Source organism: Myotis davidii, unplaced genomic scaffold, assembly GCF_000327345.1.
Source record: "Myotis davidii unplaced genomic scaffold, ASM32734v1 scaffold759, whole genome shotgun sequence".
NCBI lineage: Eukaryota > Metazoa > Chordata > Mammalia > Chiroptera > Vespertilionidae > Myotis > Myotis davidii.
This window is the reverse complement of record NW_006290636.1, coordinates 62,134-66,417: the sequence shown is the minus strand read 5'-3', so window position 1 is coordinate 66,417 and position 4,284 is coordinate 62,134. Positions and strand designations below refer to the sequence as shown.

The 4,284-nt window shown below is 37.0% G+C and overlaps 1 pseudogene; it reads left to right on the top strand.

The window, feature by feature from the left end:
* The first annotated feature begins 1,809 nt into the window (after positions 1 to 1,809).
* Positions 1,810 to 3,704, top strand: LOC102768817 (annotated as a pseudogene).
* The last annotated feature ends 580 nt before the right edge of the window (positions 3,705 to 4,284 follow it).

The window sequence follows — 4,284 nt, the reverse complement described above, 5'->3', positions numbered from 1 at the left end:
ATTAGAATTTTTGTGGCAAATTCCTACTAGGGAAATTTTATACTAAACTACTTCTTTTAGCCAGTCAAAATGAAAACTTTTCACACTAAAGTAAATTTCTTTATGTGGCTTCAACCTCATTTTTTAAATCTGCTTGAGTCATTTGTTTAAACTAAAATAAAGTCATTTGAAAAGAATGTTGTCACAAGATCAATATCTTTGGAACTACTGTTTGGCTGTGACTGAGCATTTTCAGAGAATCAGAGCCCATTGTCTGGTGATAGGATGTCAGATCCACAGACAATTACTTTCAGGTTTAAGGAACTTTCACAATAATTTGTGCTGTTGTTGTTCATTAAAGATTACATTATTACTTTTGACATGAAACAATATATCTTCATTGGATTATTTATAGAAATATGTATCTTCAATTAATTTTCATGCTCAATTTTATAAAATCCCCTGCATTGAAGTCTTTATGAGTTATATAATATGAGAACCATCAATATAAAATGTTTATTGAGCACCAATCACATGAAGAATTCATAATATGGATTAGAGAAAAACAGTTTGTAATACTTACGTCTCTGGTATCACTACCTTATTCCAAGGGAATACATCTCATGTAAATTTTCACTGAACATTATTATCATCAAGTCTACTTTCTGACTCAGTTTTGTGTCACTCTGATTCTCCTTGAAAATGCTCATTGGAGTGGCAATGTTATGTCTGGATATCTCTATTTCCATAATGTCTACTTAGCCTACAATCCTAAACCTAACTGTTCTTGGACTGGAACAGTATTTTTATGGGTTTGGTGATACTCAGCCTCTTCGATCTCTTTTTTCTCTGCTTCAGGATTTTCACTAATTTTCTTGGTCATGTCCTTTTAGATCCTGGTCTATCTTTTCACTATGATCTCTTTCCCTTTTTTCTGAATCATCTAGAATTATTTCCACTCCATTATATAAACAAAAATCCCATTCTCATTCTCTTCATAGAAAAGCCACTTCCCTTCCTTGCTTATTGGGCTCTCTCCCATTGATTTTCTTTAGACATGTCAAAGGGAAGCTGCTCTTTGCCCATTTTCTATGTAATGAAGGGCCAAGAGAGAGAATCAGATCACTATTATTTGCATGCCACTACCTCTCAATTCACATAGAATAAACTCCAGCCTTTTGGGGACATATGCAATCTTATTCCATCCCTTTCACTATGTGTTGTCCTTGATATCTTTTAAATCCCGAGGTCATTTCTTTTACATTCTTTGAGAAGATAGGTAAAAAGGATTTAAGTTTTATTTCTTATCACTAAGTATATGTAACCAAAGATCATTTTAAAATCCAATGTAATTATTAAGTGTAAAGGCAGAAGTGCCTGGGCTTCATTAAATATAGTTCTTTTCACTTATACTCCGTAGCACTGATCACACCCTATACTGTTTCAACTCAAACAACTATAGAACTTTGAAAATACTAACATCTATTAGCTAAACATTTAATATAATTTCTTGTCTTTTAATGGTTTTCTTTCTTCACAATCTGAAAACAACTGTTCTTTAACCTTCTCAAAGCCTCCATTTTCTTACTCATATATGCCAGTAAGTATCCACACACTTCTTATGCTTATAAAAGGTCTAAATATCATGGACCTAATATGCAAACACATATATTAAGTTTTACATAAAAGAATGGGAGGAACAAAATCAAGGAAGACAGAGATTTATAACATGTGATGTTAATGTGATTCTGAGCAGATTGGGAGAGACTATTTTGTTGAGAAGTAAATGATAAAGTTGAGGGCGGCGGCGGCGGCGAAGGCGGAATATTACATGACACTACACCATGAGTGACAGTAAATGTGATAGTCAGTTTTACAGTGTGCAAGTGGCAGACTCTACTTTCACCGTCCTAAAGCGTTACCAGCAGTTGAAACCAATTGGCTCAGGAGCCCAAGGAATTGTTTGCGCTGCTTTTGATCCACTTCTTGGGATAAATGTTGCAGTCAAGAAACTAAGCCGGCCTTTTCAAAATCAAACCCACGCAAAGAGAGCTTATCATGAACTCGTGCTCCTGAAATGTGTCAATCCTAAAAATATAATTAGTTTGTTAAATGTGTTTACATCACATAAAACTCCAGAAGAATTTCAAGATGTGTATTTAGTTATGGAATTAATGGATGCTAACTTATGTCAGGTTATTCATATGGAGTTGGACCATCAGAGAATGTCTTATATCTTCTTTACCAGATGCTCTGTGGTAAAGAGCATCTGTGGTAAATTAAACGCTTTCATTCAGCTGGTATCATTCATCGAGATTTGAAACCTAGCAACATCGTAGTAAAGTCAGACGGCACCCTTAAGATCCTGGACTTTGGCCTAGCCCGGACAGCGTGCACCAACTTCATGATGACCCCCTACGTGGTGACACGGTATTACCGGGCACCGGAAGTCATCCTGGGTATGGGCTATAAGGAGAACGTTGATATCTAGTCAGTGGATTGCATCATGGGCGAGCTGGTGAAAGGTTGTGTGATATTCCAAGGCACTGACCATATTGATCAGTGGAATAAAGTTATTGAGCAGCTAGGAACACCGTCTGCAGATTTCATGAAGAAACTTCAGCCAACTGTGAGGGATTATGTAGAAAACAGACCAAAGTATCCTGGGATCAAATTTGAAGAACTCTTTCCAGACTGGATATTTCCATCAGAATCGGAATGAGACAAAATTGAAAGAAGTCAAGCCAGAGATCTGTTATCAAAAATGTTAGTGATAGACCCTGACAAGCGAATCTCTGTGGAGGAGGCTTTGCACCACCCTTACATTACTGTGTGGTATGACCCTGCTGAAGCAGAAGCACCACCACCTCAAATTTACGATGCCTAGTTGGAAGAAAGAGAACATGCGATTGAAGAATGGAAAGAGCTAATTTACAAAGAAGTCATGGACTGGGAAAAAAGAAGTAAGAACGGTGTTGTCAAAGATCAGCCTTCAGATGCAGCAGTAACTTAGCAATGGCACTCCTTCTCAGTCATCATCTATCAATGACATTTCATCCATGTCCACCGAGCAGACGCTGGCCTCAGACACAGACAGCAGCCTCCATGCCGCCACGGGACCCCTTGAAGGTTGTCGATGATGAGTTCGAAATAGCAAGCTTGTTGTCAGTGAGGAACTCTCGCTTCCATGGGCCTGAAAGGCCCAGGAGTTGATGGAACCAAATAGAAAAAGTCCATGTTCTGCATGTAAGAAACATGATGCCTTGCCCCTGCTCAGTCCTGATAGCATTGCCTGCCTAGATTATAGTGAAGCAGGTTATGTCTGAAGAACAAAGTGCAAGCCACACTTTTAGAGATTTTGTTCAAGGTCATTTCAGGCAAGCAATTAAAATGAATAAACTTGTTTCTTTAATTGTATGGTAATGGTAGTGACAATTTCTCATCCTCAATGACTGTTGGGACTTATATGCATGTGACCACAGTGCTTGCTCCAACTTGCCATCTAGAACTTTGGAAATCAATCTTTAAATGCCAAATAGTCTTCCAGGTAGTGCTGTTTCTAGAATTACCTCTTAATCTTAAGTACTTTGGTGTCTGTCCAGAAAAAATAGGTTTATGTGTATTAATTGGCCACCATCATATTATCATATCTCACCTTCTTTTATGGTATGATTTATTCTATCTTTTGTATTTCAGAAGGAATATAATTACATCTATTTAAAAAAATTTTAAAAAAATGATAAAGTTGATATATGTGTTAGGCCAGATAAAGTAAGGAGACAGAAAAAGTATTTTAGACATGTGTTTCATAAAGGGTATTGGTCAAAATGTTTTGACGAGCTAAAAGAACCAGAATGTTTTATGGTGGATGCTGAAGGAGTAGACAACAGAGGAATAATATTTTATCAGGAGGTTGCTTGTACCTTTCGGCTGGAGCTCATCAGTCCATACTGACTGCTTAACTAGGAACACTGACCTTTTCAGGACTGGAACCACTGAAGAAGTGATGCTGTTCTTAGCACTTCCATCAACTTCCTGCCACCACTTCTGTTGCTGGAGTTAGAACTAAGACACTTCCCTTACCTAATGTAAATGCATCATGAAATGGAGTCTGAGAAATGTAGTTTATAGATTTTTCAGTTCCAGTACTACAAAATTTAGCACAGATAGCATGTATGGGGCTTAGTAGACATCAGATAAATAAACAGAACAAAACTTGACTGTGAAAACCAGTAGAAGACAGTTAAAAAATAAATTAGAAATGTATTTGTACATCTTACAAGGTTTTCCAGTTTATCTAAATTA